This window comes from Felis catus, chromosome C1 (assembly GCF_018350175.1).
Source record: "Felis catus isolate Fca126 chromosome C1, F.catus_Fca126_mat1.0, whole genome shotgun sequence".
In the NCBI taxonomy this organism is placed as follows: Eukaryota; Metazoa; Chordata; class Mammalia; order Carnivora; family Felidae; genus Felis; species Felis catus.
In genome coordinates this window covers 181,969,941-181,991,632 of record NC_058375.1, presented here as the reverse complement: position 1 = coordinate 181,991,632, position 21,692 = coordinate 181,969,941, and the positions used below count along the sequence as shown (strand labels likewise).

Below are 21,692 nucleotides of genomic sequence, written 5' to 3'. Positions count from 1 at the left end.
TGGGGGGGTGGGGCACCTGGGTGGCTCAGTCAGTTAAGCATCTGACTCTTGATTCCAGCTCAGGTCATAATCTCAGTTTGTGAGACTGAGCCCTGCATCAGGCTCTGTGCTGAGTGTGAAGCCTGCTTGGGATTCTTTCTTTCTTTCTTTCTCTCTCTCTCTCTCTCTCTCTCTCTTTCTCTCTCTTCCCCTGCCCCCCACTCCCCTACTCGCAGGCACATTCACTCTCTCTGAAAGAAAAGAAAAAAGGAAAGGAAGGGAAAGGAAGGGAAGGGAAGGGAGTTAATTACTTGAATTTGGGAAAATAGAAATATCAGGTTTTAAAGAAGACGCTTAAAATAGGATTACAGATCTGGGGCACCTGGGTGGCTCAGTCGGTTAAGTGACCAACTTCAGCTCAGGCCATGATCTCACAGTTCGTGGGTTTGAGCCCCCCGTAGGGCTCTGTGCTGACAGCTCAGAGCCTGGAGTCTGCTTCAGATTCTGTGTCTCCCTCTTTCTCTGCCCTTCCCCTGCTTGCACTTTGTTTACCTCTCAAAAATAAACTTTAAAAAACTGGTTTTTTAAATAGGATTACAGATCATCACAAAACTTATCTATTTAGCCAAGGTGGCAACGAGATTCTAAAGGCAAATACAGAGGATTTTTTGTAGGTAGTTCGATGATAAAGAAAAACCTCTGTTTAAAAATTTAGACCATAAATCTAAAAAACTTATTTCTAACAGATAGAAAAACCAATTCCAAATATGGGGTACTTCCGACATTAAGACTCATTGAGCATCCAACTCTTTGTTTTGGCTCAGATCATGATCTCACAGCTCATGGGACTGACCCCGAGTGAGGCTCCATGCTGACAATGTGGAACCTGCTTGGGAGTCTCTCCCTCTCTCTCCGCCCCTCCTTCACCTATGTACTCTCTCTCTTGCTCTCAAAATAAACTTAAAATAAAAAACCCACACACAAAAAAAACAAATCTAATTGGAAGATGGTATTATAATTTATGGGTCCATTAATTAATCATTTTCTCTGGAGTCAAATAAATATTGTGGCCAAGCAGTGTTACAAAAAGATGATTTTTTTTCTTTCCATAGATTCGTAAGTAAACATTGACAAATTTTGGAGACTACAACCCAAAGGTCTACATGTGGGAAATGAATTGTCATTTCCCATTTTCCAATTAGAATATGGCCAGTTTTGTCCAAAGATACCAAAAGCTGCAGCAACAAACAAACCAAATGAAGTCCATAGCACCTCTGTGAGCACTGGTTCCTCCTCAAAAGTAAGGCTTCACCAACGGAACCAAATGACTTCCTAGTTAGCCATTCTTTAAGCAAGAAAAGGTTAAGAGAACCAAAACTCCCTACTTGGAGGTAATCAAATGAGAGAAAGAAATCGAAGCCAAACCAAAGAGAAGGAAGAAATAAGCTCACAGGCCAAGCATGGCACATGAAGCACTTACCAATAGACATCCGTCCAAACCAAAAATGGTTTCCTTGCCACAAGGGCTAAATTGAGCACCAAAAGTCAATGGTGCCCTGTTGGGGTGGGGCTCTGGGGATGGTCCCCAGGAAAAAGAGCCAAGGCAGCTGCTTGGACTTGTCATCAGACTTCTATTACTGACTGGGGACCAACAAACCAGAGGCAAAGAGCGCCCGGTTGGCTTGCCAAATTTGTAACTGAACCCAAGTTCATATGCCCAATGCACAGCAAAGCCAATCACTGCAACACTGAGTATACAGCCAGGAAAGGGTTTATTTGAAAGGCAGTCAAACAAGGAGACAAGGCAACAAGAGAGGAAGGCTCAAATCTGCCTCCCTCAAAGAGGAGAGTCAGGGATATTTAAAGACAAACAAAATAAAAGGTCTGGGTTAAAGCTGCAGCTGTGCTTGCTAGTCCCATTAACTCTTTGGTTACCAGTTTCACACAAAACACAAAAACCAGATGGTCTGAGATTTAAATTTTCATTTGTCATGTTTTAAATGTATAGTACTCTATTTATTGCCAAGAATTCTAAATATCTTGACTCCTCTAATTATTTACACGTAAGAGATCATAGGAATGCAAGCACATGAGTGACATGTAATTTTAAACCTGTGTTATGTGTTTAAATCATTCATAAACTTTCCAACTTTAGTTCAGAACTGCTACAGCAAATGGGTGCTTTGAAAGTCATTTGGATGAAGTATGAATTAGTTAGCGTAGACCAAACAGCTATTGCAAAGAACCTCTCCCAAAAGGGCAATGGCTTAAGAAACACTCAAGTTTACTTCTCCGTCAAAAACAGTCCAAGACAGGGCACCTGGATGGCTCAGCCGGTTAAGCGTCCAACTCTTGATTTTGGCTTAAGTCATGATCTCACAGTTCATGGGATCTTGAGTGCCGTGCTGGGCTCTGTGCTGACAGCGTGGAGCCTGCTTAGGATTCTCTCCCTCCCTGCTTGTTCTCTGCCCCTCTCCCCACTTGCTTGAAGCCTCTACCCGCCCCCCCCCCTGCCCCAAATAAACAAATTAAAAAACAACAAAACAGTCCAAGATGACTGCTCCAGGTCTGTGAGCACCTCCACTCCAATCAATCAGATGCATCAGCCTTACATGAGTGCTATTCCAATCATTAGTAAAACAGAAAAAATTGAAGTCCAGGTACAGAACTTTCTTTAGCAGCAAATGAAGCAGACATTGCATGTATCACTTCTAATACTCCAATAGCAAGAACTTAGTCACATGGCCTCAATCAGCTCTAAGGAGACTGGCACATATAGCCTCAACCACAACTTATCCAGGAGTTTCTCAAGCATTCCATGGAGGTTAAGGATCCTTTTCTAACCACAGCAAAAAGAGGATCCTTTCTGTCAAGAAGGAATGGAGGATATGTCGCCTAAGTCCATTTATCATTCAACCCTAAGTACTGGCCTTTGTAGGACTGAGCTTTGCCCAAGCCAAGATATTCTATTGTCTCTTTTTTTGTGTGTTTTGGAGTTTTCTAAGTTTCTGTGCATTGACAATGTGTTAGTTTTCCACTTCAGCAAATGTATCTAGTTGTTTACCCGAGCCTTCTGGGTAAGACATCTATGAATGATCCTACTGCACCAGAAAGGATGAATGGATTCTGAACAACGAGCAGTTGCCATTACACGTTCAATTTTCATTGCATCTTCTGTTACTGATTTCCAGTATATCATTGGTTAAAAACTTAAATATTCCATCATTGTATAATTTCTACAGTAAGGGTCAGGTTAATTCACAATTAAATAACAATCACTGTGCTAATCAATTATACAATTTCTCATGGAAATATTTTGCTTTAAATGCAAATAAAAATGAGATCTACCAATATTTTTCTGTAAAAGTCACTAATATTTCAACATTAGCGTCAGAACTATATATTTAGTGAAGGTAGTGGTTGCAATTCGGTATGGGAAGTGGCAGGGAGAAGTCATGAGGGGAATTCTGGGCTGCTGTTAATGCTCTATTTCTTAGGTGCTGGTTACATGGGTGTGTTCACTTCATGAAAATTTGTCAAAGTTTATACTTAACATTTGGGTACTTTGCTGGAGGTATGTTTTATTTGAGAGAAAACAATGTTTAATCCTTATGTAAAGTATATATACTTTTTTAAAATCCTTATGTAAAGTATATATAAAGACTATATACTTCAGGGGTGCTTGGCTGGCTCAGTGGGTGGAGCGCACAACCCTTGCTATGGAGGTTGTGAGTTCAAGCCCCATGTTGGCTATAGAATTTACTTAAAAATAAAACCTTAAAAAAAAAGTGTATTTTAATTTCCAATTAGTAAAATTCTCAATATACAGCTTGTAGAAACAGACCTATATTTAACCATCTCCAGAGACAAATTTTTTTTAACTTATTTTAAAATAATTTAAGAGAATAGGTTATAAAAACAGTTCAGTTTCCATGCACTGTTCACTTGATTTTCCCAATGGTAACAGCTTATATAATAACAGTACATTTTCAAAACCAATATACTGATACTTACATAACTTAAACTATAGACCTAATTTTACCAGTGTCACATGCACTTAAAAATAATTTAAGAGAAAATCCATTTCTTAACCACAAAGAAAAAAGGTATTATTGGTAACCAAAGGATCTTACTTAACAAACTATATGACTAGGGTATTGTATGGAAACGAATTTGACAATAAATTTCATATATTAAAAAAAAAAACACTATATGACTACACTTAAAAGAAACATAAGTAATTAGGGCTGATAATCTCCATACCAAGCTCTTTTATAAAAGCTTACAAACATCTTTAATTATAGGCTTTCAATTATAATTTTTCCTGAATAAAGTGCCAAATTACAATTTTTTAAATTTTTAAATAAAACACCTATATCAAGAACAAACTCTGAAATTACACTAATTGCTAACATTATATTTCTATAGATATTTTGTCTAAAGACAATTAACTTGATTTCATATAGACAGACATAACAGAACCATAGAAAGTTTAAGATAAAAAGATATTTAAGTATACTAGCTAAACAGTCTTATTTTACACACAGAAATCTAAGACCCAGAGAAGATATACAACATGATCAAGGTGATAGTTCAAGTTTGTGATAGTCCTCTAACCTGAATGTCTAGGACTCTGTACAACATCAGCATATTTTAAAATAACGTAGAGAACACTGAGATAATTACCAGAACACTTTTAAAGGGAAAACAAATTATCTATTACTTACAGTTAATATTACAAAGTCAATAAGATGATCAATAGATTAGTTAACAAAATGATTGCTTGACATAAGAAAAATAACTAATAAACACTAAAATAATTCTATTGGCAACAATAGGTTGCTGTTACCGGAAAGGCCAACTAATGTAGTATATCCTGTGTATGATCACTCAACATTTGACTTAAAAAAAATACTCAAAAAAAAAAAATACTCAAGCTGGTATTTTTTAAAAGAAAAATGAAAACCAAATGAAAGAATCCAAAGTTTTGGTCTGTATCTCAGTTTGCTCTCTCATATATACGCACACAACACAATCACAAAATAATAAGAAAAATACTATAAATTGCTTAGCAAGGTTTTAAAACTAGCCATTTCAATGCTCTAGATTGGTATTTTGAAGATCGATGAAGGAGAAAACAAAAGAAAAATCACTAAAACACCCAACCTGGATTATATAAATTTATCATGCTTTAAAGTTAACAATGTGAAAATTCACTTAATAAATGTACATGGTATCTCAATTTCATAAAGGACTTCATTTTTTTTTTTTTTTTTTACAGGTTTCATTACAGGACTTCTCTAAATAATGGCAGAAATTAGTTTTATTTTTATCTTGAAATCACATGAACTGGCACTTATACCACTGAATGACTTTATTAATCTTTATCAATACTGGTAGTCAGATAACAATTTAGTTTCCCTCTGTGATTCAACAGCAGTACACACAAAATGGCTGAGAAGCAATGAGACTGTTTGCATACTGCAGAAACACTACTCTAGGAGTCAAAAATAGAGATCTGGCTCTGCCAACTCACTTGCTATGAGTTGCTGGGCAAATACTTAACTTTTAGAGTGGGGATATTAATTCCTGTTCTATTTCACAGTAATTATGACAACCAAGTAAAATGTGTATTTTTTTTTAAGTGGTAAGACCTCTAAACGTTTTTCATTTCACTGATGTTAAATGCTATTTAAGTGCAAGTAGCATTAAGAGTAATATAACAAGGATCCAGTTTTAAGTCACATTTCTGCTATGCTCCCGTTGAATAATGTTTTTGTACACAGTAAAGAACCAGGGGCCAGAAACCTTTGCTCTAAATTCATCCCAGTACTGTCACTGTTTCTCATCTGCAAAATGGGGGAAAGCACCTACATTTATCCATCAATTGAACTAATGCATATAAAATTGGTTGTAAAACAAGTATATATAAGTTTGTAAAACAATTAAGCCTATTAACCTACAGTGTTACAACCACTAGATGTGACTCTATGTATCTTTCACTTAACTTTCATAAAGTATATAAGCAGGGAGAAAAAGTCCCTTTGTTTTGATTCCTTTAAAGAGTGCTATCAAAAATATTCAATCGTTTCTCGGCCTTTTGGCTAAGATCAAGTGCAAAAATATTCAAGAGCACATGCAGCATTAGTACATCCAAGACCAATTCTGGATTACAAGAGGCACCCAATTCACTAGTACCTGAGTAGGAATCATCACAACATACCAGTTTCATTGACATCACAAAACTTTTCAAGGCAGAAGAAAAAAATAACTTTTCAAGGTATAAATCTATTTCAGTAATGAGTTCTCAACAGGAAGAGCAAAATCGTCCTAGCTTCAAGGTTTGTTTTTCATTCCTCCCTTCACCAGATACCTAACCTACTAATGCCATAGTTTTAGTTTGGAATGCCAATGTAGCTCTTCCCAAAATAGCACAGTTCCAACAATCTCTTGATATTTCCACTAAGATTCATACATACAAAAAGTTAGATGCATGCTATAATTGAGCTTGGGCATAATTCAGTGCTGCTACCATTTCAATAACTTTTACCAAGAGAGAAAGAATAAAAATATTTGAGCCTTGGAGTGCCTGAGTGGCTCAGTAGTTAAGCGTCTGACTTCTGCTCCAGTCATGATCTCACAGTTCATGACTTTGAGTCCCATGTTGGGCTCTGTGCTGACACCTCAGAGCCTGGAGCCTGCTTCAGATTCTGTGTCTCTCTCTCTTTCTGCCCCTCCCCCACTCACACTCTCTTTCAAAAATAAACATTAAAAATTAAAAAAAAAAAAATATTTGAGCCTTCATTCAATGTACCAAACCAAGCATCAACATATCAAACCCATCTTTATTGTATTTAAGCATTCATGTGCAAACCTACATTTTCTCACTGATGTCAAAACAAGTCTATCTCAAGTCTCTGCTCTTCAAGTTTTCATTACAGGGAGCCTGGAACCATGCTGTTGAAAGCCACCTATGATACTCTTGTGTCTGTTCTGCTGCTTGTGAATACAAAGAACAATTATTTGATCTGACGTTAGTAAATGTAATGGCCTTTACCAGTCACAAAATACCGTGATGCCTTTTGAAGCTACTAAAATGTTTATGATTTTAGTTACCCTTGAAGTAAATGGACTTCAACCTCTTTCACTCCAAATGCATATAAACCAACATAACATGCAGCATGAAGAGGATGTAGAGTGTTAACCTTAGGACCTGAATGAGGCACACACACCTAATTGACTCATCACCACTGGCAGTTGCCTTCATTCTAAGAATAGTTATTGCCACTCTCAAATTTTTATCACCACATTCATCTTGACTCTTCCTTTGTATCACTGTTACATGTCCTTTATTTTGCACCAGCTTGTTATCCATAAGCACTGCCAATAAAATGATCCTTCCTTTCCATGAAGACAGAGGAAAAAACAACAACAAAAAAAAAAAATAATAAAAAATAAAACAAAACACAGAATGTCCAGGGCAATCTTTTTACAACACTTTTTCTTACATTTTTTTATAACATGTTTTAATGATGCTGACAACGCAGGCTATTTCATCCCCACCATGGAAGCTTTCTGTGTGATTTTAGGTGTCCTTCTAGTTATTTTAAGCCATCAAGGTCCTTTTAATTGTTGAACAAAGTGAAGATTCAGTTCTGTCATTTAATAAAATCTTAACAAAAATGTAATTCAAATACTGAAGATATTAATTTTAGTAGCAAAGTACCGATTTCATTATCAATTATCAATCCATCTTTATTATCAGGTTTAACAATGTCCAACATATAAGAAAACTACAAATCATTCTATAAACAGTCATCTTAGGGCACATTCCCTTTCTTACAAAGCTACATTTAGATACAGAGCTGAGAAAGATTTTGTGACATACAGGCACATAGGAAAAAAAAAAAAGAAAGAAATTAAGTATTAATGCCAGGAAAACACAGTTGTGCAGAAAAGAAAAAATAAGTTTATTGTAATAGCTGTGTATTATAAAATTTATAGTCATTAAAACATAAATGTTCTAAATCAAAATTACAGGATAATTGTACTGAAAAAACAGGGATATAGAAAATGGGAGAAGGTACATAGAGGGGAGGAAGAGTGCTAAATCCTCATCCTTCACTAAACAAATGACTTAAATTGAAAATCAACAAGAATTAATGGACACATTGGAGACATAGCAGTGAATTAGCAAGATAATCAACTAATGAAACGAAAAGTCCCTTGTCTCTCTAGGCAGAAGAATGTAAAAGAAGGAAGACAAGGGACTGATTTATTTATCCTTTTCCCTAAAATCCTGAGACTATTTAATACTTTATATTCACATAAAACTTTGAATGAATAAAACTAAAAATACGCTTAAATAAGCCGAATTGCAATCACTCAAGTTGCAATTACTCACTGGGGAAGAAGAAAAAAGGAAAAAAAAAAACTAAAAATAAAAGCCAGCAATTATAAATCTTAAGCTTTTGTTAACAAAATCACATTTTGTCACATGTGGAAGAAAATGAATTACTTACAGTTTCAAGAGCTTCACAAGCATTTGTTTGTAGAGTTTTAATCACAATACGCAATCATTATAATTTCAATTTGTGCTATTAATTTTGGTTACTTGCTTGGGCAATTCCAAGATGTAGGGAAAGACTACAAAAAAAATGTTAACACTTTTCAGGTCTTGTTACATATTTCCAAATTGGTTTCTAGAGAAATTAAGTTTGGTTATACTGCCACCAGCAGTATGATCATTGCATTCTCTTTAGTACTTGGTACTATTAATTTTGGAATAAAAAATTTTGCCTTATTTTTATCTACACTTTATAATTATTCCTGGTGTCTCAATATTCTTACCAACATATACGAGCTTTTAAATAATATGACTTGGTCATATATTCTACAAAAAAATAGCATCAGTCTGTGCAGTGTCTTTTTAGTTTAATTACAATGTTTTCCCTTTCCTGTATAGATGTTTTCATATACATGCAATGAAACTTATGAATTTTTTTCAATTTCTTCAATGGTTTCTAAAATTTAAGAAGTTTTTTCTCCCTATTTTTAGTATTTTCTTCTTTAAAAAAAAAACACCTACAATTAAAATTAACATGACCCCTAAATTTGTTTCTTTTTTAGGGAAAAAACATCAAGTGAACTAACATATAATATTCATATACTTATTTGTTAACTAAGAAAGTTTATATTTTATCTTCAATAAATTTTCAAGTACTTGTATTTAGGCAAAAATCTTCCTAGGAAAAGCTATGTTTGCTTTATAAATTGTAAATTACATATCACAGTGAATTTATTTTTTTAAATATTTTTAATGTTGGTTTATTTTTGAGACACAGAACATGAGCAGGGGAGGGGCAGAGAGAGAGAGGGAGACACAGAATCTGAAGCAGGCTCCAGGCTCTGAGCTGTCAGCACAGAACCCAACTTGGGGCTCAAATCCACGAACCGTGAGATCACGGCCTGAGTTGAAGTCAGACACTTAACTGACTGAGTGGCACAGGTACCCCTACACTGAATTTAAAGAGCACTTTTTTCCCAAAATCTTACAGTTATTTGATTTTAGCAGATCTTTCTGACTTCCTTCCTCATTTTTATTAGATTGGTATGATTATTTTCTTGAAAATAAACTTTCTATTTACACTGGCACTTCATTTGAAAATAACTAGAGTATCCTAACTTAAAACAAACATCTTAAAAAGTGTGTTCCTTGGGGCGCCTGGGTGGCTCAGTCGGTTAAGCGGCTGACTTCAGCTCAGGTCATGATCTCGTGGTCCGTGAGTTCGAGCCCCGCGTCGGGCTCTGTGCTGACAGCTCAGAGCCTGGAGCCTGTTTCAGATTCTGTGTCTCCCTCTCTCTGACCCTCCCCCGTTCATGCTCTGTCTCTCTCTGTCTCAAAAATAAATAAACGTTGGGGCGCCTGGGTGGCGCAGTCGGTTAAGCGTCCGACTTCAGCCAGGTCACGATCTCGCGGTCCGGGAGTTCGAGCCCCACGTCAGGCTCTGGGCTGATGGCTCAGAGCCTGGAGCCTGTTTCCGATTCTGTGTCTCCCTCTCTCTCTGCCCCTCCCCCGTTCATGCTCTGTCTCTCTCTATCCCAAAAATAAATAAAAACGTTGAAAAAAAAATTTTTTTTTAATAAATAAATGTTAAAAAAAAAAGTGTGTTCCAAACATTAACAAGTTATGAAGTCAGTTGAAATTCTACACTAAAAAAGATACACTAGAATGGAAAACATGATCTCACTACTTTATAATATACAGAATCTATACTACCTAATTTTTCTACTTTTTTATATAATTTTAGTCATGTAATAAACATTACAATTACACAAGATCTGTTTTTCTAACATTGTTTTACTGATCTCATTGTTTTATAATGTAATACCTACTCATATTATTCTATATATCTTGATAAGGCATATAAAATCAATCTCTCCACAGCTGCCTCCATCAAAAGGTTCTATTCCTCTACAACACAGCGCAGGTGTGCCTGCGTGGCTCAACTGGTTGAGCACCTGTCTCTTGACTTCGGCTCAGGTCATGTTCCCAGGGTCATGGGATCCAGCCCTGCATGGGACTCCCTACTGGACATAGAGTCTGCTTAAGATTCTCTCTCTGCCACTCCTTAGCACACGCACGTGAGCACACACACTCTCTCTCAAAATAAAATTAAAAAAAAAAAACACCACATAGCACAAAGTATACTTCTTTGCATATAATCAGAATAAAGTACTGATTCATCTTCAGAGTTATTATACCAAAACATTTGTTCACAGGCCTGTAAGTATACAATAAATAAAGTTACTTTATCAGAGGCAGGAGGGGAGAGGAGAAAAAGGAGTTAAGGCATAAAAATCAGTACGGCACATTTTCTGTTCTGAAAGAGATACAAGGAAGACACGATCACCTTTTAAATTTTAAGTTAGAGAAGGTAAACTGCGAGAGATGCTACCTAAGAAACGGTTGACAGAATTAGGTGGTAACCCAAGGTTGATGGCCAAAGGCTTCATATTCCAATGCCAAGCATAAGAAAGGCGCTAATCCTCATATAGAGGAAACATGGCAAGGACAAGAAACAAAAAGCATTTGTACTATTTAGGTGAAAAACACATGAGAACTCACATCATTACCTACAAATTTCTATTCAATTGGCTTCCTACTAGTTTTTAGGTCACATAGGTTCTAGGACAATTTAACTATTTTAAATAACAGCAACACATCAAATAATTACACAACATTAAGAACTGGATCCAGGGGCTGGCAGACTTAAAAAAGCGATTCAAATAATTAACATTTTAGGTATTGCGGGCAGTGCAGACTCTTAAGTACACGATTCTGCCATTTTGACACAAAAGCAGCCATACACAATACGTAAGTGAATGAAGAGGCTGTTTTCCAATAATCTTTAATTTACAAAAGCAGGCTAATTTGGTACGTGGGCCATAGCTTGTTGACACTTGACTTAATCTATACATTTTTTTTTAATTACAAATTCAGCAGACAGCTGTAGGGGAAACCACTAGTTTAAAAATTCAAAAATTCACAGAATATGTAAAGTGAAAAAATCAGAAAAAAGCTTATGGGTGTGATGGCACTGAAACTATTTTTTATTTACAGACATTAAAGTAATGGGACAGTGGGACATACAGCTTCATGATTACTACAACTGAAGACCATTTAGGTTTCCTAATTTCTGTATGAATGAAAATAAATCTAGAAACTGAAGTGATCAATGGCGGACAAGTCTTAATCACTACAGGATTAAAAATAACTCTTCGATATGTAGTTCATAGTAATTCTTATTATTTCTGGTCCCATGACATAATCTTATTATATTAGTAAGATAAAGATACTTCCTACAACATTCTGATTCACTTTTCTAATCCCCCAAAACCTCTTTTTTGAATGGAATGGATGGTCCCCAAAAGTAGGGTACATATTATTAAGTGTAAACACGGCTGTTAGAAATGTTAATGCAAGGACAAGTATTACCTCCTATCTCCCTTTCAGCAGTAAAAGATCTACAATATAATGAATAATTATAAAATACAATCATAAAATTAGCTAATTATAAAATCATCTACCACTAACTCTTAGTTAAAATAATTTAAATACTTGAATATGTTAGGTTTTATCCCTATACTAATAACCTGTAACCACTGCCACCCACCACCACCACCACCACCCCATTTTAATAACATCTTTTTAATTTTTTTTTTAATGTTTACTTATTTTTGAGAGAGGGAGACAGAGCATGAGCACAGGAGGGGCAGAAATAGGGAGACACAGAATCTGAAGCAGGCTCCAGGCTCCGAGCTGTCAGCACAGAACCCGACGCGGGGCTCAAACTCACAGACTGCGAGATCATGACCTGAGCCAAAGTTGGCCGCTCAACAGACAGAACCACCCAGGTGCCCCAATAACATCTTTTAACATGAAAAAAATCAAGTATTAAAAATCTAGTAAATATCCAGTCCCTGTATTATCAACCAAAAAAACCATTTTAATAGAAAAATAAAATTTGACACCACTATTTGATAGAATAAATTGTTTTAACATGTCTAAACATTAAGTATGGTTTCTTAAACAGTTGGAAATAATTTCAATGCTATTGTTATTTAACACCTCACAATTTAAGTTGTAAATTGCCTTCATACCTGAGTACATTTTTGAATATTCTGAGTGTAGTAACTTTTTTATTGAGAATACATTTGCTTACTTTGGAAAAAACTCAAAAATCACTGCATGGTCAACTCAAAGAACTTATAAACAGAAATTAATGAAAAAGAAAAAAGTAGTTGAGAATACTGGTAACTGGTCTAATTTGAAACCTTATAGGACTACAGGAAATGTTGTGGTTATTACAGATCCTTGAGATTTTTCAGAAATCATTCTAAATCATAGATCAAAATAAACCTGAATTTAAAAAAAACACTCACCATATGTTTAATATTCTCAAATTTTATTTTCAGTACAGTCAAGGCAGTACAAAGCTAAATGGGACTAAATTAAGCCAGAAAACAAAATTTTCTATTACTCTTTTCACACCATAAACCCAGATTAGACGAATAAAATTGCTGTTATTCATATACAAAGCTAACTTCAAAAATACACCTATAACATACACCTTTCTCCTGTTTTTTAAAAACCCCACATTTATTCTTGCAGGGAAACCTGGCATTATACAGTTTTACCTCCACCCAAAACTTGCTGCAGTCTTGTAAAACTAGCAGCTAAAAGCAATCAAGTTAACCAATTCAAAATGACTGTGCCCATCTTATTAGCAACACTAACCAGGTGGAGGAAATCCCATGGTAGTCTGCATATAATCTAGCACTAAGGAATCTAATTCTAAATTAAATAGATCTTATTTCGGAAGATGAAGCTAAACTCAAGAAAACTTCAAGGGAAATCAAACACTAGGCGGCAGCATCAAGCTGTTGGGACAGCCTGGGCATTCTTCTAACGTCAACGCCAAGCTGAAGTTAGTATATTTTTAATGAGAATTATACTATAATGAGAGATGACTTTATAGGGTTATAAAATTTGTTATAAAGGAAAAAGGATAGCTTTCTGTTTTGAATACCTATACTTCTTTCCAGTTTCTACTGGGTAATTTCTCTTGTATCAGTTTAAAATGCACTAGTGACAAAAAAAAAAAATGCACTAGTGTTGATGTCCTTTTGATAAAAGCAAAACCCATGGCATTTCCATTGAAGTAGGCACTACAGAGACCAGGAATGACATTTTTATCCAAAATATTTCCTTGGGCTAATACGAAGTTTAAATTTTGTTACATTCAATTAAAACTTTAAACTTGATTAAAGAGGTTGATAAGCAAACTTTGCATTCACTGAATAACGTGTCATGAGCATTATGTGACAGAAAGTTATGGAATATGTGCCCAAGTCAGAAATTTAGTCAGGCAGGGAAAACAAGATGTACACATGTAACTCTAAGCTAAAAAAAATGTTGAGAGGCAGAAAAAAAAAAAACCTATGGATTATTACATAGAAGTAACAACAATAGGATAACTATCCTTGGCAAAGGCCCAGTAGAGACCATTAAATCTCATTCTGGGGGTAACCAAGTTATCAGAGTTAAAGACATAAAGCAGTCCTTCAACTAATGCAAAACTGAAACATTTGTATGTAGAAAAGAAGTTAAAACGAACTAAGTTTTTCTGCAGCTCTTTGTTTCATAATGTCATTTATAAAGGTCACAGTAAACCCATGAGGTAGGTTTTTTTAGCACAAGTTCATAGATAAAAGATTATGATAAAGCAGCCTGCTCGAAGTAACCAAACTAGTTAATAATGGGTCATAGTTTTGAACCGTTAAGTCTCACTCCAAAGCCTTAAATTCTTTCCAATACTGGCTAAAGCTTGAGGGAAGTGAATAGCAAAGTAAATTCTCTTTAATAATTTATAATAATTTCCCTTACTCTAACACCTATATCCTATTCTCCATAAATCAGTTAAAAAAAAAAAACACCCTTGGGGCGCCTGGGTGGCTCAGCAGGTTAAGCGTCTGACTTCAGCTCGGGTCATGATCTCGTGGTGAGTTCGAGCCCCGTGTCAGGCTCTGTGCTGACAGCTCAGAGCCTGGAGCCTGCTTCGGATCCTGTGTCTCCCTCTCTCTCTGCCCCTCCCCCGCTCATGCTCTGTCTCTGTCTCAAAAATAAGTAAAACATTAAAAAAATTAAAAAAAAAAAAAAACCCTACTCTCCTAAAAGTACTTCAAAATCAGGTGCTCAAAAAGGGGAAGAAACATGTTGGCTTGTAAAGTGTGGAACATAAACTGGCAATGGGAAGAACAATTACAGCTCATCACACGTGTTACTGATTTGACACCTCTTAAGAGAAGCTCTTATTTTAAAGTAGCACCAAAGTCACTCCTGCACAGGGGTGTTAGCCAGAAGTCTGTGTATAATATTGTTTTGTGAATCTGGATTAAAAAAATACTATTCTCATCTTAATCTCTGAAATTTAGTTATTTCAGTTATGAATGCAGGCAAAACCAGAGTAAAATGCAGTACCTGATAGTTTATCCCCCCCCCAAAAAAAAAAATCATACACATTAAGTCCTTTAAAGACCACGGAGTCCTAGTTTAAAATTAGGGTTTAGACCTGAAACTACTCTTCCTATTTAATGCTCTACTAAAGCATGGATTACTTCAGCATAGTTAATATTTTGATTATTTCAATATAGTTGGTTTCTGTTGTAATCCTATATATTCCACATTTAAAAAATCATCATTCTGAGGCTAATCGAGCAATTAAAAAACAAAACAAAAAAATCCCTCCACTATATCGTTTTATTTCCTTCATACCACTTGTCACTGACACTTTTTCTCTCTCCCTACTGGAATATTCAGCGAGTATAGGGATATGAGTGGTCTAGTATGGACCCCCCCAAAATCTAGAACAAGTGACTCATACTCAAAATCTGTAGGAAAGTCCCTTAAAAAAAAAAAAGTACATAAAGTCTTAAGATTTTCAGTGCATTACAATTAACTACATTCTAAATTTCCATCTTTTCCAGTATATTTGTTCTTAATTATGTAAACCTGTCACATGCTAGTTTTGCTCTATGGAGAACGACTCAATTTCAAGGTAAAACCAGAGCACTCAACAGTGTAAAAGACATTAAAGTAAAACAAAACCAAAACAAAAACCGCCCCACCAGTATATATAACGTGCTTTAAAAAAAAAAAAAAACTACGTGCTTTATGTCACTCTTTTACAGGGACTTGAGCGAACGACCCTTCCGAGGAGGGCTGCTGCTGTGGCTGATTACTTCTTCCTCGCGCCCAACTCCTAAAAGACAGCCCATGTGGACAGGCTCCCACGTGAACCAGGCTTTACACAAGCCACGGGAAGACTTTCCACATCATCGCCCGCGCCCACGCAGGGCCCCGTCTTAGCTGGGGCGCTCGGCGATCCCAAGGGAAAAGCGAGCCGAGCAGACCCCTAAGCCAGGCGGGGGCCGCGGCGGTTCTGCTACCACTTCCCCAGCCGGGACCACCTCGCTCTCGCCGCAGGGCTTTCGGGAACAAAGCCCGGGCCGCCACGCCGCCTTCGGGCCCACCCGGCCTCCCCCCACCGACTCAGCCTCAGCCCCACCCTAAGGCCTCAGCTCCGGGGACCCCAGCCGGCTTCGATGTTAACTCCCCCGCGTCCCGCCTCGGCTTTTCGGTTGGTGGGGGAGGAAAGCCTCCACGAGGCCTCCCGCGGCAGGAGCAGAGGCGCCACCGTCCGTTAGCCTCCAGCTAACAGCGGCGCCCAGGCTCCATCCCGGGGGCTCCTCGCCCGACCCCACCGGAGGGGAGGACGGGACAGGAAAAATCGAGGCATTCGTCGCCGCCGCAAGTCCCCCCAAGGCCTGACTGCGGATCCTCCCACCCTCCGGCCTTAGGGTCCCCGCCTCCTCTGGCAACGCCATCCTCGGCCCCCGGGCCGCCCGCGCGCAGCCCCCCAACCGCCGCCCGCCCGCCCAGCGGTCACTCCCCCACTCCTCGCGCGAATCCCCGGCCTCAACAGGAGGCTGGGTCGGGCGCGGGGCCCCGCACGCGGAACGAAGGCTGCCCGGCCGCCAACCCCGCGGCAGTCCAGAGCGCACACGAGGAGCCGCGGCGCCCCACGCGCAGCCCACCGCGCGCTCTGCTCCGGCTCGTCGCCGCCGCCGCCGCCGCCGACTGCAGCGCCCGGATCCCCGAGGGACCCAGCCCGGACTCCCCGGTTCTTGTCTCCCTTTCTACCCCCCCGCCGTCCCGGGACTCGCAGTCTCCGCCGCGCATGGGGCCGGTTCTGGGGGAGGGAATGTAAACAAATCGGGGTTTTATAGTTACCTCACACTCGAGTGCCGTGTGCATCTCCTCTCCGCTCGGTACCAAACCCCGGCTGCACCAAATCGTGTATTCACCAAAGCCAGCTGCGCTAACTGCGTCGCGGAGGCCCGCGCGTCAGACACCACCCTACGCTACCGGCGTACAAGGCCCACTCAGGTCCCTGCGCAGCCGCACCCCGTCCGCCTATGGGTGCTACGCTCTGGGCGTACACGCACCACCCAGCCATTCACTTCGGACAACGCAACTTGCGGAGGGGAACTGCACCACTCTCGGGATTCCACACGGGCAGAGCGAGCAGTAGGAAATTCGAGTCTACGCAAACTGCGGAGCCCCGTGGCTCCGCGGTAGTTTTGTTCCAAGAAAGGACGCTGCGGGGGAGTTGGGGCGGCTTCTAACGCATGCGTGGAGCGCCCTTTACCACTCGCTTTTTATCCCGGTTTTGCATGTCGGTTGCTGCAGCCCTGGGGAGGCGGATGAGTAATGGAAACTGTAAGCGCAAACGCTTTAGCCAAAAGGTTTCAGATCGATAAATTAAGATGTTTATCTGTACGTGAGTTAAACATCTACACTAACTTAACTCCTCCCCTTTGTTAAAATAACCTTTCGGTCTCTTAGGGCAAAAGGGAACTCGTATTTAGCGCTAAGCGCAAGACCTTTTGCATAGTTCACTCTCCACCCCACAATTTATTCTCAAGCGCACTTCCTGCAGGCCTTTCAAACCTCAAAGAAAAAGTTGAGTTCAGAGAGCATGTCCAACACTTACAGTAATTATTGAGACTTCGGCAACTTTCCAAGCTTTTCCACCACTTCCTACTACCTAATTCACTGATTATTTCTTAACACCCAACGGCAAAAACTCCTGATGCAGCCAAGCAATTCCACGGACTCCTGCCTACCTCGTGCTCATTCTTGCTCCCATTCCTTTGCTCACAGCATACCTGCCACCTGAATTGTCTCCTCCCCTTTTCTTAAGCAATTCATAACCCATATTTTCCTGAAAGGTGGCTCTGGACACCTTCTCTTTGCTTTATTACTCTGCTTCCTACAGTTACTTAATCTTCATGGCGAGGCTTATCTGTATTCTGTCTGGTGTGCCTGTTTCTGCATCCAGTCAAATCTGTTTAGTAGAATGAGTTCTGGGGGTGCTTTATTGATGTCTAGCAGAGTGCATAAAACCGTGATCAATAGTAATAGCAAGTCTTACGATGGATCAGTTACTAAGTGCTTTACATATATATTTCATACTCATAACACAGTGAGGTAGATATTATTATCCCACCCCAGGAAACTGAGGCACAGGAAGCTAAGTGACTTGCTTAAGATCGCAGACAGGAGAATTGGAATTGAAACCCAGTTAGTATGGCTACATGTCTTGCTATTCTGCATATTTACCTCTGTGAAGCAAGGTTTTGTTTTTGTTTTGTATCTCTGCAAAGAAGATCTTTTGGGTGCTTACTAAACACCTACTGACTGCCAAGGTACTAAGTTTCTTATATCCCTTTTTTCTTGTCTGGGGAAAGCCAATCCATTGACCCCTCTAGTGCCAGTTTCACAGACAGGAGAAGTCCTGAGATGTAGGGGAGAGATTAAGTCTGAGTCCTTGCTTCAAGTCTTACCATAGTCACTAGCTGGGAGAAAATGACCATTTTCCTCAGATTCATGGTTAAGAAAATTGGTCTAAATTTATTCTGAAGTCCTTAGATCTCATATAATCAGAAGGAAAGTCCTTAGATTTCATAAAAGCAGTATAGTACATCTTTTAGGTCGAGAACACTAAAAGCTTCCCAATTACCCTTATGTTTTAAGACTCATAATTATTTTATTGACCACATTACTATGAGCACTTTTACAATATACGTAATGTCTTTCTTCTAAATATCAATAAAATACAGTACTTACATTCCTTATATTTTAGGGTACCCACGCTGCTTTCTAGTTATATAAGGCTACTGTTCAGCTGGTTCACACAAGTGCAGCTGAACTGATTCATCATGTATTCAGATACCTCCATACAAGTTGTTCAACAGCCACAGCTCTGAGTCCAGGTCCCCCATGGCCTGTACCTGTACCAGCCCTTTCTCCCAGGACTCTCCAGACCTCCCACATTTCAGGAATGAAAGGGTTAAGACCTGGCTCAGCAGGAAACCTACAGGACAGCCTGTTATCAAAGACTTCCATTCCAATTGCTTCGGTAACTAATTGTTACATATTATAAATATACCTGCATAAAACTGTAGGATAAACCTACTTGAAAATAGACCATGGCTACTCCCACTTCTATACACTTACCCAAACATTCATATATGATCAAGTATACCCACTCTGAGTAGGGCAGGGCTTAGAGTAAAATTACTACCTTCAGTAAATGAGCTGCAAACTAGTATATTACTTTTCCTACTGGGAAAAGGAATCTCCGCAAATGAGTTGAAGGCCTACTCCAAAATCACCTGCTGAGTTAAACAATGGAGAGTGCTACAAAAATATCACTATAATGTAGGTTTTATTTCTGTCCATTTTATATACAAGGAATGTGTCAGGGTAAGAGATTTCTAATATTTTAGAATCAGAACTTTCTAAAAAGGTTACTTTTTTCTATCTACCTCATTTGATTCATTAAGAAGCTCACCTGAACTATAAAAACCGTGTAGATGATTTGCAAAAGCCTGGGGAGGAAGACAGAGTACCGAATTACGAATTACGTGTAAATGGTTTACCTCTCATTTGTTTTGCTTATTCACACTGCTGCAAGCGCAATTTCATTTCATCTAAAATTTTAAGCATGACCAACCTACCTTTGTGAGGCATGATATAATAAATCCGGTGGCACTTTTTGCCCCTCAGAGGATTAGAAAAGAACCAGCTAGCTATAAGGCGCCTGGGTGGCTCCATCAGTTAAGCTTCTGACTCCTGACTTGGGCTCAGCTCATGATCTCATGGTTTGTAGTTTGATCCCCGCATCGGGCTCAACCTGGCAGCTTGGAGCCTACTTGCGATTCTCTCTCTCTCTCTCTCTCTCTCTCTCTCTCTCTCTCTCCCTCTCCCTCTCCCTCTCCCTCTCCCTCTCTCTCTTTCTCTATCTCTGCCTCTCCCTGACTAGTCCTGTCTCTCAAAATAAGTGAAAAAAGAAAAAAGAAAGAGCTGCAATAAAGAGAGAAAATAAGAACCACACATCATACCTCCATCTTTAGTTGTGACTAAAGGAAGTTTGTGACATAAACTTGGTTTCCCTCTAGTAAAGGGGAAAACAGTGACTATCAACGACAAAGTTAAGAACTTGTAATTAAATGTGTAAAGAACATAACCAGTTCTAAGACATCAGACCTTTCAAACAATTGTTCTCTCCATGAATTAAGTTTAGTAATAACCAAAGATAAAGAAAACTACTTATATTCATGTTCAGTTTAAACTCTCAATTTTCACATGTCCAAACAAGTTTGGTTCAGACAGCGTTATGCCTTGAGGAAAGAGAACCTGGAAGACTAAATTATACAGATGTACAGCCCTCAGGTAGGCGGTACAAAGTACCAGAAACAAGTGTTCATGAATGAAAAAGAAGTAATCAGGACTATGTTCTAAACCTAGGCCTCAAAATTAACAACTGTCTACTCACGTTTGGAGACTATGTTTTTCAGCTTGGAGATAGAGGCCCCTGCTCCAGATCCGAACCAGAGAAATGTAAACGGCACGCCCCTTTTTGTTCCTTAAGACCTAAGGCACTCTGTGACATCTAACATGTCAAACCCAGGGTCAGGATGGGAAGTGGAATCTGTGGGGCAGTCTTTTCCTGATCCCCTGAGAAATTATGTCTCTGACATCTCATCTAAAGACTCGCCATTCCTGGGGCACCTGGGTGGCTCAGTCTGTTAAGCAACCAACTCTTGATATTGGCTCAGGTCATGATCTCACGGTTCGTAGTTTCGAGTCCTGCACCAGGCTCTGCGCTGACAGTGCAGAGCCTGCTTAGGATTCTCTCTCCCTTTCACTCTGCCCCTCCATATCTCTCTCTCTCTCTCTCAAAAATAAACATTAAAAAAAAGACTCTCCATTCCCAAAATTAAGATAGACTGTGAGAATTTGCAGGGAAGTGCTCATTGTAGGAGCACAGCTATCCTTGTAGCCATTTCTAATGAGCAACACTCATGTAACTGACACGACCATCCTCTTCCACAGAGCCCATCACTTTGAGGAGGGTACACAAAGGGAGAAAGGAACCAATCCCATCCCGGTGAGCAAGATTTGACTGATGTCCCTGTCAGGTGAGACCATTTTAAGTTGGTAGGCTTCTCCAATAAAATGAGTTTCAGGTGACCTGCACAAACGAAACTAGATTGGAGAAATGAAACAGTTGAAACAACACCCCTCCCCCAGTAGAAAAGTCAGTTTTTATATCATTTCCCTAGAGGATGCTGTCATTAGCCAAGTTAGATCCTTCAGTTTCAGTTCATTGCAATACAAACAAAAGGCCTTTAGTATTAGACAGGAAGAAAGACAATAAGGGAGAGGCTTAAAGCTTCTGATCTGCCATGGCAAGTGCTTTCGAAAATAGGAACGAGACCTAGCCTAGGAGAAATAGGAAGAACCACTAGGAAGAATGAATGAAAGGAAGAAGATAGCAGCTGGAGCCAGGGTACCAGGCACATCGCACATTTGCGCACGTGGTACCAGGAAGACTTCTTGTCCCAGACCTAGTCTATTGTGCTCACCGATCCCTGGGATTCCACATTTAGAACTTTATTCCTGGGTCTTGAAACCAAAGGGACTTTGACCCTGAAGGAAGTTACCACTATTTTATTGTTTATACTGCCGTGAGGGTGTATTTTTTTCCTATCTTCTCTGAAGAGGAAGTTTTAAGAGAGAG

General features: G+C 39.0%; 1 protein-coding gene across 4 annotated transcripts in view; it reads right to left on the bottom strand.

Annotated features, from left to right (window-relative positions):
- The window catches only part of SLC39A10 (solute carrier family 39 member 10), a 145,122-nt gene that overhangs the window by 51,700 nt on the left and 71,730 nt on the right, over positions 1-21,692 (bottom strand). The window contains exon 1 of one of the 4 annotated variants that reach the window (XM_003990987.5): positions 16,835-16,958. The exons of 1 other annotated variant lie outside the window; for it this stretch is intronic. The gene's annotated coding sequence lies outside the window, so the exon portion shown is untranslated. Of the gene's footprint in view, positions 1-8,501; positions 9,070-16,638; positions 16,743-16,834; positions 16,959-21,692 lie in introns of those variants that run through there. 2 more of the 4 variants (XM_019838398.2, XM_019838399.2) reach the window with 2 other exon arrangements.